Source organism: Sus scrofa, chromosome 7 (assembly GCF_000003025.6).
Source record: "Sus scrofa isolate TJ Tabasco breed Duroc chromosome 7, Sscrofa11.1, whole genome shotgun sequence".
NCBI lineage: Eukaryota > Metazoa > Chordata > Mammalia > Artiodactyla > Suidae > Sus > Sus scrofa.
The window spans coordinates 105,555,385-105,571,273 of record NC_010449.5 but is presented as its reverse complement, the minus strand read 5'-3'; the positions used below and the strand labels follow the sequence as shown (position 1 = coordinate 105,571,273).

The 15,889-nt window shown below is 35.6% G+C and overlaps 1 long non-coding RNA gene across 1 annotated transcript in view; it reads right to left on the bottom strand.

The window, feature by feature from the left end:
- Nucleotides 1-15,889, bottom strand: part of LOC110261728 — a 132,522-nt gene that overhangs the window by 99,032 nt on the left and 17,601 nt on the right. Inside the window, exon 2 of the long non-coding RNA XR_002346196.1 lies at nucleotides 5,557-5,664. This is a non-coding gene — a long non-coding RNA (uncharacterized LOC110261728). The remainder of the gene's footprint in view (nucleotides 1-5,556; nucleotides 5,665-15,889) is intronic.

Genomic DNA, 15,889 nt, shown 5'->3' with positions numbered 1-15,889 from the left:
ATAGAAAGCCCAGAAATAAACATACACACCTACAGTCAACTAATCTATGACAAACAAGGCAAGAATAAAAAACGGAGAAAAGACAATCTTTTCAATAAGTGATTCTGGGAAAACTTTACAGCTACATGAAAAGAATGAACATACTTTAACACCATACTCAAAAATGAGCTCAGGAGTTCCCATCGTGGCTCAGTGGTTAACGAATCCAACTAGGAACCATGAGGTTGTGGGTTTGATCCCTGGCCTTGCTCAGTGGGTTAAGGATCCGGCATTGCTGTGAGCTGTGATGAAGGTCACAGATGCAGTTTGGGTCCCACGTTGCTGAGGTTGTGGTGTAGGGCGGCGGCTACAGCTCCAATTTGACCCCTAGCCTGGGAACCTCCATATGCCGTGGGTGTGGCCCTAGAAAAGGCAAAAAGACCAAAAAAAAAAGCTCAAAATGGATTAATGGCCTAAATATTAGACCTGTGTATTTTTATGCTAGGTTTGATGAAGGGAAAATAGCTGGGGAGGAATATGACAGGTTAAGGAATATGGCAGCAAACTGGGACAAACTTAGCAAGGCCTGTTTGTTAGGATTGTGGTACCCTTTTGTTTTTGGAAGGAAGAATGAGAGGGCCTCTCTCTCAGGAGGATTTTAAGACCTGTTCAAAGAAGGATGAGGGGAATAGAAGGGCAGAGTGATTATCCTTCTCCTGCCATTTTCTCAAACTCCTTCATCTTAAAATATTCAGTATGCCAAGATGCCATGTCTGGGGGTGGAATGTCCTGAATCCCATTAAGTTCAATCTCTCCTCCCTACTGCAGCAGTCTCAGATAAAATCTCCCTTATATATTTAACTTGTTCAATACAATACTTATTTAACAAGATGAATTATCTCAGCCTTTCTAACAAGGAAAAACAGAAAATTGCATTATTGGCAATAGTTTATATTTGAGGGAACACAAGACTGGATCAAAGGCTCTGCTTCTCAAATTGTTCATTTGTAAGGTGGAGTAGCTGCAAGGGTTAGAATTAGGAATATTCATTAATATTTATGGAATGGTTATTGTGTATCATGCTTTTTTTTTTAAGTGGTTTACATCCATTAACTTATTTCATGTCCCAATAAGCCATGAGTAGCTAACTTATCACTCCCATTTTAAAAATGAAGAAATTAAAAGCAGAGAGAGGTTAAGTCATTTGCATATCCCAAGACTACTAGAAAGTGGTAGAGCCAGGATGAGAAAGCAGTGATTCTAACACAGAAACCAATGTCTTTATCAAGCTGGGCAGCATCTCTATAGGTGAGGAGTATCCAGACCCAGCAAACAGGATGTAGCATATAAGGCACAATCAAAAAGTTTATCATTGCTATCATCATTTACTATTTCACTAATACGCAGATAACATGTCGTTCTTATATAAATATTTCAATAAAATATAAGAATAGATTATTTGAGGTGGTATTTATAAGATAGGAAGCTATCTGTTTTATATATATATAATATTATTCCAAATATCATTTACTTATCATATTGGCCTGGTAAATATCATCTGACTAGGCAAGAAGCTCAGATTTAGAACAAGTGGGTATAGGAATGGCAGTGTTCCAAAGTCATAGGAAGCTAGAATATCCCATCTTACACAGGATATCTGACAGAATTATCAAAATATAGCACCCATTCCTAAAAGGAAGAGTAACAAGGTATGAGCCAAGAGAATGTGAAGGAAGAGGTTAGGCTGGAGATGGGAATGGAAAACAGAATCAACACCTACATCAAGTAGAGGCTACTTTTCCCCCTTTTTCACTGTATCATTACACTAATCTGTGACATTAGAAATAAATGTAATTCCCCCCTACATGCCTCCGTGCAATAAAAATAAGATATATCAGGATTAGGAAATCTTTGGATATAAAACTGACAATCAAAATCTCACAAGGAAGCCACAGGATTTTTGTGGATGCCTTCCTGCAATAAAGGGGTATGATATTCTTCAGTCATGAAAAATGGAGACCTTTCTTCATGCAAATATCATACTCTCATTTCATATACATTCAAGTGCATGAAAATAAAGGTTATTTTAAATCTACTAGAAAAAGAATTTTAAAAGGTAGCAGAATTTCAATAGCGCCTAAAACAGATAGGCTGTTTTATAGGGCTACTTGAATGTTTCACAGCCAAAAAAAGCTGCTGTTTATATTCCTATTTTACTCTTTGTGAAGACCTCATATTGACAAACAAATAAGACCATGACAAATCTATTCTTATAGCAACATGCTTAACTCTTTGTCAGACTTCTTGTTGGAAAATCCCTTTTATCATTTAAGGACTAACATTGACACCTTCTGAAATCAGCTTATTGTTTTAATCTGCTACAAATAAAGTCCAATATTGTTTTTCTGATGAGGGGGCTGTGTTGGCTTGTTAATCAGGCAATTGCTATTTCCCATTTTTACATATGCACAGAAGCTTTGCCGGCTTGACCTATTAAAACTGAGAACCAGAGAAAAGGAGATATACTCTGGTATGCAAATATTTCAGATGTTTTTTAAATTACCTACTGCATTCTTCAGCTAAAGGTGAATGGAATCTGGTAATTATTTTTATGGATATGTATGTTTGCTTAGCAAGTGTTATTTCCAAAGGTTAATTATTTACATAACTTCCCTGAGTTATGTCTCCTGCTGACTTGGGATATATCTAAGTACAACTTAAACTCAAAAAAAATCTAAATCTGCCTTTCTGTAGTATCCAAGAGTTATGTGGTTAATTAAAAAGGAACCAACTAGAATTTATTCAAATTTTTCATGAATATCTGATGAACTATCTCCAGATATTTGGAGAATCAGCTCTTACTTAAAATGTTGACTCTATCCTGCAGATAAGATTTTAGACAATCTTGGAAAGTAAAGACTCTACTTTTCCAAAGCATATAACACATTTAATTTGGATTACTATATATAAGATTATTATATAGAAGAAAATCTAGATATAGCTTAAGTTTTTTGTTCATTTAGTTATGACTTGTCTTAGAGTAGTTATTGTATCAGCCATTCATTATACTTCCTTTCATTAAATATTACATATTCTCTTCATGTGGTAGATCAACCCTAGGCCCCTCTTAACCCCAACACCTCCTGGTATTAGTTGTGGTATTATTCTCCTCCCACTGAATATGGGTGAGACCAGTAACTTGGTTCTAATCAGTGAAATACAACAAAGATGATTAGATGTCATCCCTGTGATTACATCACATAAAATGGCATCTTGCTAGCAATCCCTACCTAAAGACTCAAACTCAATCTAGGAATTCTTCTTTACGGCTTGATGAAGTAAGTAAACATGTGGAAGAAACCCAAGTGCCAATGAAATGTGAGCAGCCTCTAGGAGATGGAGGTGGCTGACCTTCAGCCAATGGCCAGCAAGAAGTTGGGGTCTTCAATCCTATCACTTCAAGGAAATTAACTGTGCCAAAAATCTGAGTAAGTTTGGAAGTAGATTTTTCTCTAATTGAGCTTCCCTATAAAAACACAGGCCAATCACCACCTTGATTATATCCTTGTCAGAATGAAAGCAGAGGATCCAGTTAAACTTTATCTGGACTCCTTATTTACAAAAGTTTTTTTATATAATAATTGCATTGTTTCATATCACTACATTGTAGAAATTTGTTACATACCAATATTAACCTAACACATTTCATTTTTTGCTATTAATTAAATGAACATTCAAACATCAAAGTACCAAATTCAAAAATTTATACTTGGGAGTTCCCATCATGGCTCAGTGGTAATGAACCAGACTAGCATCCTTGAGGATGCAGGTTCAATCCCTGGCCACACTCAGTGGGTTAGGGATCTGGAGTTGCCATGAGCTGTAGTGCAGGTCACAGACGTGGGCTCAGATCCCATGTTGCTGTGTCTGTGTTGTAGGCCAGCAGCTATAGCTCCAATTCAACCCGTAGCCTGCAAACTTCCATATGCCATGGGCACAGCCCTAAAAAAGACAAAAACAAAAACAAATTAAAAAAAAATGTATACTGCATATAATAAAAATGATATAAAGAATAAAGAGCATTATGATGAAAACTGTCTTTCTCATAAGCAATTCATGCATTCATGAAGATTCCATTTCCTCATAATTTTTGCTGAACATATGTACTTTAAAGATTGAGTTAAGAAATATAGTGTAAATGCTTAATTTTTCATTGTTTTAAATCCATCAGTGAGACTAGGATTTTATTTGTTCAACTGAAATTTGACTATCCTTTCTTCGGTTAATGATCTTTTTATATTATTTGCCCAGTGTTACTTAGTAACTTATCATTTTCTTATCAATTTACAGAAATTATTAACATACCACTAGCAATATATTGTTTCCCACAAATGTTTAACTTTTTTTCTGATTTTCTGATTTGTTTTTTGACTAAGTTTTAGATATCTGTTCCTCTGGAAAAATGTTTAAACGTAATACAATAAAATTTGTAAAGCTTTCTCTTTAGGTAATTCTGAAGTAAATTTTTTATAAAATAGTATTTACCAAGTATGTGTGTCACATATACTGATTTTTTTCTTCTTATTTACTTCTTTGATAATGCTGAGGATGACCTACTAAATTGATTTTTTCATAGTTTTGAAGGTAAAAATAAATTCTTATTCTTTCAATGAATACCATATATATTTAGCATAAATCCACTACACAGACAAATCTTTACGTTAATTATTTTTCCTCTTGAAATATTAAAAAAACACACACAATTTCAGAGTATTAGAAATACTGACTTCTGGTTGATTGACATAACGGTTCTATGTTGTGTTCTGTATTTATATAAATTACATACTATCATTATTTTATATAGTAAATAACATATCCATATGCATATTATTAGCTCTGTTCATTATTCAATGTATAGTCACTGACTTATCATCTTGGATCATTTTCTTTTTTTTAGGTAAACATTTTTATTTCCTTATTACCTTCAAGAATTGATGAGAATATCAGATGATGTGCAAAGATAAATGACTGATGGAATGATAACTTATTAATCAATGTTTCTTCTCTATCCCACTTCAAAATTAATGAAGCATTAGTGATAATAAGATATAAAATTTAAGATCTATACCTCAAGAGAGAGGTATAGATCTTAAACTTAGGCTTTTTCAGAGTCCAAACATTCCTAAAATGTTAAAAACAGCCAGTAGGATTTATGATATCAAAGCAATATGGTGATCAATTTGACAAAATCTAGTAAATTTGAAGATGTAGTAGAATTTAGCTTCAACCTACATTCCTACACACATACATATGTATATATACCCAGCCTTCTAAAAAGCTTGTACTTGTGTCCAAGGAGATGTACATGACATTATTTATTGCAGCACTGACCACAAGAATGAAAAATTAAGGAAAAAAATCAAAATACGTATTAACAGAGGAATAAATAAATAATTTAAGCATATTTATATGGGAAATAGAGCAATAAAATGAATGAGCTACAAGTATTGTGTTAGTCTGAGTAACACTACATGCTGTATACAATAGCTCAAATACTCTATAGATTTCTTTACTCACATGTATTTCTCATCAGCTGTCAGTTTTACTTCAAATGGCATTTTAGAGAGTAGGCTTTTTCCATTTTGTGGTTCCATTATCCTCTAGGGTTTTGTCATCATTTTCATCCTGCAAGAAGAAGTGGAAAGATGTCAGGAAGTACACTTGTTATTTAAAATTAACTGACCAGAAATATACCATCATTTCCATTCAAATTTCATTACACAGGACTCAATCATATGGCCACACCTATAATTTAAGAAAGCTGTAAAATGGAGTCTATGTGACCTCTCCCCATCAAAATGGATTTTTTTAAAAAATTCATAACTAGATAGTTTTTGTCACTTGTACTGAAATGTATTAGTCATATAAACATAATACTGAGTGAAAAAAGAGCAAGTTTAAAAAGGATATGACTGTTATAAAAAACTTACATAAAATTCAAATGCATACAGTGCAAACCATACAATGTTGAGGAAGCATGCTGATGTAATAAAAATATAAAGAAAGACATAGAAATGATAAATCTCAAATTCAGGAGAGTAGTTATTTTGTGAGTAAGTAAAGGGAATATGTTTGGCGTACATAAGGGACACCAACTTTACTAATAATTTTCTAGTTCTTAAAAAATGTATATGAATGTTTACATACTATATTTAAAACTGTATGTTTAAAAGAAATCTGAAAAACCATGATTCCTTATGAGAGAAGATGTAAGACATATAAGGAAACCAGCTATCTATATTATCCTACTCAGCAGGTTGAATGGATGGGTGAAAAGTTGAAATTGAGACTGTACAATGCTAACATACCTCAGAGCACTACTTAGTATTTGTATTTAGATGATAAAAAATAATAAATATATTTGAGTGATAATAAATACCTACAGAACTGGGAATAAAATGAAAAACATGAAGCCTTTTTAAAATCTAGTTGCACACCTCTAAGAAATGCTTCCTTCCTCTTTAAGCTCAAGTTTCATAAGCCTTATGACCCCTACTCTAAGACATGCTAAAATATGTCTATCGGCTCTGATCAATTAAAAAAAAAAAAAAAACAGTTAGAAAAACAAGCAGGATTGATTATCTTGAATTCCACTAAGGAGAGTTAGGAATTTTACCACCTTAGTGAAAATTTATTCTGTTGACTTTGTAGGGGATCAAAAAAGCCTCCTTAAAATATGTCACTTTTGCATGAGGATTATTTTGAGCCAAAGGCAACCGGCCCTCCCTTGACAACCTAGAATAACTTGAATTGGGGATTTTTCCCAGAAAAGTTATTACTGGAGATGATTTAAGTTGCCCCATCTATATGGCAGGCCAAACATATACTTAGTGAACATGTGCTCTTCTTAACATCCTGCAAATGACCCTCCTATACTGAGAAGCCCCAGGGCCCTAACCCACTCCTTAGCTCAGGATGGCAAGTATATTTCATTTTACCTTCTTGTCTCTGAACAGTTCATCTATGTAGAATTCTAAAATGTACAAAATTATATTTTATGTTAATCTGTCTTATTTCAATTTAATTCTGAGACCAGTCAGAAGAACATAAAGGGTAGGAGAAAGTTTTCTTCCTTCCTGACAACTTCTTCGGCTTTTCTCTGCTTGATAATTAAGTTTCCATGGTAAGAATGACTTAAAGTCTCTCCTAGTATACTATACTCTCTTATTGTACTTTCTTCTGAAGTATTGATAACTTTATATCAGTATTCCTAAAGTATGTCTTAGCAAGATATCTAATTACCTTTAAAATTCTTTAAGTAACCAATTAATCTTTATTTTGTGCATTATAATATTATGGAGATATTAAGCACTTACCAGCACTCAATTATTGCCAAATACTTAGGTTTAAAAATCTGCTTCTTGGACAAAAATTTAGCAACATCAGAAGCTCCACAACTGTTTGTCATAATTGGAAGTGAAAACAAGTACTAATGGCTAATCAGAGAGAGCCATTTATAATACTCATCATAAAAATTCAAAGGAAAGAAGTCATTAAGGAAAACTTCCCAGAGGAGAAGAGAATTTGTGTTGGAATTTATAGTCTACATTGGATTTCAATACCAAGGCAAGACAAAAGAATGACTGTGCAAGTCATTTCAAAATAATATTTACTTAGAATGTATGTCCTTGATAAAAACCACAAACATCTATGTTACATGTGAAGATGGGCAAGTACTGAGAATTATCCTATTTCTTCTTTATCTATTGAATAATTATACAGATATATTATCTATTGAATAATTATACAGATATATTTCCTTCTACATATATTTTATATTTATTTAATTTTTATTAAGTTACAGTTGGTTTACAATGTTGTGACATTTCTGCTGATAGCAAAGTGACCCAGGCATTACATATATATTCTTTTTCTCATATTATCTCATATTATCTTCCATCATGAGGTTGGATATACTTCCCTTTGCTATACAGTTAAACCTCACTGCTTATCCATCCTAAATTTGATAGTTTTCATCTACTAAAACCAAACTCCTAGTCCACCCCACTCCCTCCATCCTCCCCCTTGGCAACCACAAGTCTGTTCTCTATGTCTACAGCTCTATTTTTGTTTTGTAGATAGGTTCATTTATGCCATATTTTAGATACCACATATAAGTGATATATGATACTTGTCTTTCTCTTTCTGACTTACTTCACTTAGTATGAGAATCTCTAGTTGCATCTATGTTGCTGCAAATGGCATTATTTCATTCTTTTTTATGGTTGAGTAGTATTTCATTGTATATATATATGTGTGTATTAAATTGTTAAACTGTGAATGTTGTTCTTAAGGCTAGCGATGTATCATGCATTATTAAAGAATATTTCTTTTAGGTCACCCAAATTTATATCAAGTATGATAAATGAAATCTAAGAATGGAACAACATAAAGATATTAAAACAAGTAATTATATGAGTAGTTAATAGTAATAGTAAATATTGATTTGACATATTGAAATAATTTTATTTTTCCACCTCTGGTACATAAGGCCCACAAAGGCATAACTTTCATTAAGTGGTGTCTGGTCATATTTCCAGGACCTTGGATAGTTCCTGACGTACAGTTCAATGTAGTTAAAAGAATACATTTGTCACTTACATACATTTTCACTTTTGTAATTATAACATAATATATACTTATTTATATAAGAATATATATTGAAAAAAATTTCTCAAGTTAAAAATATTAAATGTACTACTTAGCTCCATTCAAATTTTATATTTATATACCTCAATAATAAGCCAGAATAAGAAGCAATATAAATCAAGACTAATTATTTATTCTTATGTACATCTGATTAATTTAGCAATTAGTGTTTACCAGTTAATATCTCCTTTAACTGACATTAAAGGAAAACAAATCTTAATTTGGCAATATCTGTCTTAAGACACTGAATAAATTAAAGCAATGCTTATTTTAATCTCCAAATAACACAACACCATATTTAACACATAAAAGTTTATTCCTCACTCATTTTAAATCCATTCATAAGTGTGGTAATCTCCTGTTCCATGTAGTTGCCAGCATTCAGCATACCAAGCTGCCAGCAGTTCTGCCATCTTCATCATGTACCTCCCTAGTTCCCCAGATGTTGCCAGCTAGCCACCAGAAGACAGAGAGATTTAACATGGAGTTGTTTATCAGCCAAGCCTGAAACCGGCATATACCCCTTCTACTTACTCTGCATTAACTGGAACTCTGCACATGGCCACACTTACTCATAAGGATTCTGGGAAATGTTACCTATTTGTCCATAAGAGCAAATCACTTTGGTGCCCACTTAGCAGCCTCTCCCATAGACTCAATCATATGATCTCATCACTCCACGTGAAGATAGGGATTTAATTTAGAGGGAAGTAAGCAAAGGACTGAGGTAAAGGATTATGTATTTTGACAAAGGAACATGTTGAAATTGGCTGAAAAGTGCAGAGCTAGATGTAGCCTTGGGCTTTAGGAAGGAGTTCTCAAAACAGTCATAAAATCTGCATCCATCAATTTCTTTTAAATCAAGGATTCTTTCTGAATGTGGGGTGAGAAACTATAAGGATAAAGACAACTCCTTGGGTCTGGACTAGGAATTGTCAGACTTTATTCCAATTAATACAGTGACAGTATTCAGCCTTTTCATAATGTGTGATTCAATATATGAAAGGAAAAGTTATGACAAAGAGGTGTAATAAACATTAAACTGGCACAGAAAAAATGTCCAGAAATACAGGGAACTGACAGTCACCTCAGGTATAAATTCTCACCCAATTTAATGAGTATCAAGGAATGAGACATTTGAACTACGATCCTTATATGATGTTGTAAAATAAGTTTAATCATTTAATAGCTTAATGTTTTTCAAAGGACACTGTGAAATATCTGGGAGGCAAAAAATATATATACATATACACATTTTCAAAATATGCCTTATAAGGGGTAAAAAAAGTTTCCCTTCTCTTCTAGATTCTTTGGTTGGTCTAACAATTAAATTGACCTAAGACAGATTAACAGGAGAAAAACAAACAAAATTATGTATATGAAGGAGCCCCATAAAGACAAGAGAAATCAAAAGGCAGGAGCTTATACAACATCCAGAGCTGAGAAAAGGAGGGAATTTGGGGGATACGAAGGAGAGGAAAGCCATTAACAGGAAGGCAGAGGTATTTAGAAAACAAATGTTCCTCTTGTGCAAATGTGTTTCTTGGGTTAAAAGGTATCTCTGGTAATAGCTCTCTTCCTGGTACAGGGCCCCTTCCCAATGTAATTTTTGCTAGTTAAGGTGGAGGATAAAGAGCTTTTCCTGAATCAGTTTGGTTTTGATTGTCTTTAGCTCAAAATAATCCTTATGTCATAAGTGGCACATTTGGGGGTGACAAATTTTACTCCCCTTGAGCCTCGCTGCTTATGTGAATTCTTGAAAGGTTGTAGAGTAATACAATTTTTAAAAAATAAAACCAAAGGTAATAGGGATGGAGTAGACACAGGTATTTTTAGAAGTCCCAATAAAGGACCACAGATAACAAGGGAAACTTACGGGTTATTGGGAGATCACTGAAAGTAAATAAATTGCTCAAAAAAGCCAACAGAACAAGGCAGGTTTGCTTCATTAGTGGAGCCTTGAAAACTGTCTCAGGTCGTTGGTGGGGGATGGATGAGGCCTGCACTCCTATTCAGCCCAAGGGCAAGAGTTTGAGGACCACCCTTCTGCTGATTTGAATATACACCTACACACCTTACGGATACTGAGGAGCTACTACTCCCAGAAAGGAAGAGGTGGGCTTTTCCAACCCCCACTCCCCTTAGATGATAAAACTGTAGCCCACCAGATCCTGGGGGCAGAGCTTCCGTGCCTGCCCACTTGCATCTCTCACAAGTATCCCATCTTAATAAATATATTTCTCGCCCATCACTTTGTCTCTTGCTGAATTCCTGCGTGGAGACATGAAGAATCTGAACTTCAGTGAGTCCAAACACAAGGTGACTGATTCTAATTTAAAACCATGGGTTTAAGTCCCGGCACATGGGTTTAAGTCCCGGCACATGGGTTTAAGTCCCAATCTGGGTTTAGGTCAGGTTCAAGTCCTGGCATGTGGGTTCAAATCCCAATCTGTGTTCCGGCTAGGTTCAGGCCTTTAATACTGTCAGTTTCAAAGGGACTCCCCCAATTCTGCAAACACTTAACTATCGTATTTGTAGAAGGTATAATAAAACAAGCTATGGGAAAGTAAAAATAAACACACTGAGGTTTTTTTCTCTCTTGGAATCTACATTCCAAAATAAGTGCTCTAAATTCCTCGTAACATACATACACTTTTGTGGCAACATATCTTCATCCCTTTCTTCACACAATCCCAAAGAGCGTAAAACTAAGAGTTAAGTGCAATGACACTGAATTCAGATCTAGCAGTAATTCTCTGAATTCTGTCTAATTTCTTATGATCCATAAATCTCACCTATAAAGTGGAGTAGTAAAATATATCCTTCATGGGCAGTGCTTAGCACACTGCAACTTCTCATAAAGCATTGCCATTACTATAGATCTTTTCTTAAAATCAGGTTTTTTCAAAATAAATGATACTCATTTTGGCTGATGTAAGTCTATTTTCCCACTGCTGAATAATGGTTATTCATTTATGAAATTTTGCCTGTACTAATAATTCTGCTCAAAAGGTAATGACTTAATTGTCACCTGTTATTTTTATTACTGGGGATGTTGGAAACATTAGTATGTGACTGAGCAGGATGGACCCTTCCCCATACCATCTGCTTTAGCTCCTTCCTGAAGTACCAAGGTAACAGTATCTGATGCGCATTTCCTTTTTTGTTTTACAGATGATAAAACCACCAGTGAATGGGAATTAATTACCTGATGACCATGGGTACCTAGCTCCCAGACTTATAGGAGCCTAAGGATTGATAATGTTTTAACCTCTGCGACACCATTTTGTTATCTTACCATCAACCAATCAGAGAGTTATGCAGGAGCTGATCACATACTCTGGGATTCTCCTCCCTCTCTTTGCCTTTCCTGCAACCTAGGTTTGGGTGTTTTGAGTACTAGCTGTCCTGGACTCCTTGCCTGGCACCCTACTCTCTCCTTCACCACAATCAGGTGTCAGTAGATTGGTTTTACTGCATGCAGGCAAGTGGACTGAAGTTTGGTTCTAGAACAAGTTTGTATTTTTTAATATGGCAAGATGATAAAATTATTTGTGTACTTCTTAGGTCCATGATATTTGCATATGTGCTTTGGGTGCTTCAATTGTTAATGACTAGAAGTGAGTTATCAGTTTAAAGGTGGAAAGTTAAGAACAAATTAGGCCTTCAGGTTTTTAATAAACTCTATTAACTGGTCAATGGAGTGGAGTATTAGCTACTTTAAGACCATGTCCCTAAAATATACTCTTCTTTCAAGATTTTTATTAATCAAGAACTGGGGCATTCTATCACCCAGAGTAATTTATGAAAGTATTTTTCTATTTGTTTTAAATTTCCAAATACCAACCAATGAAGCACACTTTCCTGAATCAGTTTGTCATTTACTTTCTATTTGGATAACAAGACCATATAAAAGTAGAGCTGTGTTTTGGTCATCTGAGCTGTATGAAGATGGTTCAGTAAGTGAGGTTTTCATAGGTGACCTCTTTCTATATCAGGATTTTGCCTAGATTAGGGGTCAACAAAATTTTTCTGTAAAAGGCCAAATAGTAAATATTTTCACTTTGTGAGACACATAGTTGTGTTGCACATATTAAACTCTGCCACTACAGCATGAAAGCAACCATAGGAAACACAAAAATAAATGAATGTGGCTTTATTCCAAGAAAATTTTATTTACAACAGTGTACAGGTCAGTTCATTTGGGAAAAGAAATAGCTGATATTTTCAAATTGTTTCTATTTTTCCATCTGCCTAAGAAACAGGAGGGATGGGGGCAGGGCACAATCTTTAAAAGAATGACATAACCCTTGAGGATATGACAAAAACTGGTTAGAATCAACTAGGTCCAAGATGGTGGATGACCTGCTTTCAGTGGACCTTGAGCTTCATTATATGCTCACTGTAACACATTAGCTGAATGACATGCCCATAGTCACCAGGACAGTTCTGAGGTCTACCATAAAAGGCCAAAAAGTAGGCGGTGGCCCAATTCCTGGAAACCCCCATACCTTCCTGGAAATAGCTGGAAAAATCTTCCCACTCATCAGCCTAGGAAATTGGCCAACCCATAAAAACTCACCACCCCATATTTTGGGGCCCACTCACCTCTTCCCAGAGATGCCCCACACTCTGTGGAGTGTGTTTCTCCCAGGGCTGCTTCTCTTCTCTATTGAGATGGCCCACACATTGACTATCTCTCAATCAATCTACTTCTTACTATCACTTTGCCTCTCACTGAATGCCTTCTACGCTAAGACAAAAAGAACCTGAACTTTAATAAGTCTTGGCACCAGATGTGTGATTTTAATCAAAAAAAAAAAAAAAAAAAAAAAAAAAACAGTGGGTTCAAGGCCCAATCTGGCTTTTGACCAGGTCTGATTTCCAGCACATGAGTTCCAGTCTCAATCTGAGGTGTACAGTTTCACCATCACTCTTAAAATAGAGTTTTTTTGACTCAGGGTTTCTTGGACCTCTCTTTTTTCTCTCTCCATTTCTGCTCTGCTCCTCCACCCTCTAATCAGTATTAACTATTCCCACTCCCTAGGACTAGTTTTAAGCATGACACATAGTAGAAGTGATGTGCCAGTTTCAGGACTAAGCTGTAAGAATGCCTGTGTTCTCAGGTGGCTGTAGGGTGAGAAGACTGAACCCTAACCACTTAAAGTAGGTCCCAAGTACTTGTCCCTTTGGAGAAAGAATTCTGCGAAGAGACTGAGAGTAGTGAGACAAATAAGTGCTTATTAAGAGAGAAGAGAGGGAGGACAGGTGTGGAGAGACCACAGGTAGGCTCTGGTAGGGATAAGGGGAGAGTTATCTGTCCACAGGGAACAGGTTACAGTGCTTAGCCTGGGACTCTGCTTCACCCGGGGAACAGAATATGCCACCCCAAAATATGCCTCTTTGGCATAAGCATTATTTTGAGATGATTGCTTTTTAAAAAGAAATTATCCATTTGTGGGTGTGAAATAAAATTCCTATTCTATGGCAAGACAAGAAAAATTTTAAACATAAAAAGTTTTTCTCCATCCTTTGGCTTCCTCTTGCCCCTCTACTGTGCATTGTGTATACACATTACGCATCAACCAAACATCACCGTGACCCAGTACCTGCCAGATTGTGTAACCTGTCAATAATATCTCACTTAATATACAGCCCTCTGTCTCAAAAACTTATATAACTTCTTCCACCTCTAACTGATGGAACAGTTCTCAGAGCCTTCTAAGAGGCTACTCCCAGATTATAATCCTCAATTTAGCACAAATAAATTTTTCTATTTCTTTCTTAAATCTACTGATTACATTTTTTTTCATCAACAGTAAGAGACATTTACGTTTATAAGGGAAATCTCCATTCCTAAGGGTGTCTCCCTCCCTGTGCCAGGAAGAAAAGTAAGACACTAAGCCTCTAAGAGAAGCTTATTAATGGAGAAGGAAATGACCTAAATCTGCATAATAACCTTACTCTTGTTTACTTGTTTATCTTTTATTTCCCAAAGATAGCTTCCTATAACTGGTGCCTCTACTCCCAAAACATTCCATCTTTACCCGAAGATGTTATTTAAGGTGATGGTTTGGGCTATTTCCTGGATTTACTCAGTTTTCCTGGTATCTCCCATGTAAACAGGAAGTATATATGCTATTAAACTTGTGTTTATAGTTCTCCTATAATTTTGTCATTTATTATAGGGTGGGAATGAGGGCATGGGGGGGTAGTCTCAGCCAAGGACCTAGAAGAGTGGAGAAAAAGTTATTTTTTCCTCCCAACACTTTCATTTTGGTGTTCTAAGGTCCTGAATCATTGAGTCTCCAAGTATGAAATACGGCTACTCTGCCAGAGACCAGAGAGGTCACATGGAGAGAGAGTTTTTGAATCTATGTACAGGGAGAATGGGAGAGGAGTGGTGAAAACGAAGAACAGGGGAGAGAGAGAGGGAGAGAAAGACAGAGACCTAGCTATCCTAGCCCTCTAGGCAAGCCCAGACCCCAAGGAACCCTACAACTGAATGAAGCTATACAAAGCCCACTGTCAAGAACACTGAAATGCCTAACTGGCTGGAGCCCTGATTGATGACTTGTGAGGAAACGGAATGATATTATTTTAAACCACTGATTTGGGGGTGGTTAGATAATGTACAATACATAATTGAAGTGAAATTTGGTACCAGGCAACAGGCACTGACAAAATAAAACCTAAAACTTGTAGCACTTGACTTTGGGAGCAGCCAAGGAGCATACCAAAGGTGCTGGGGAGGAAGAAATTTTCCTCTACCCTTCTAAATCCCACTTGCTGGTCTAAAAATTAAATTGACATGAGACAGATTAACAGGAGAAAACCAAACAAAGGTTTAATAACACATATGCATGAAAAGACCCAGGAAAACTTAGTCAATTTCCAAAATGGCTGAAGTCATCACCATAAAATACCATCTTCAGCTAAGACAAAAGATAGTGGTGGGGGTGAGGAGTCAGTTAAGGGCAGTAAACAAAGATAAGTTTGTTATGCAGATTTATGCATATTTAAGTCCTAGCCTTCTCCGTGGATAAGGTTCTAGACACAAGGTCATTCTCCCTGAAGGCCTGGTACAAGCACACCTATTTACTGTGTCTGCTTTTAGAGTGCTTCACAGATACTGTGCTTTTTACAAATTGAAGTTTTGGGGCAACCCTGCTCGACTAAGTCTGTCAGAGCCATTTTCCAA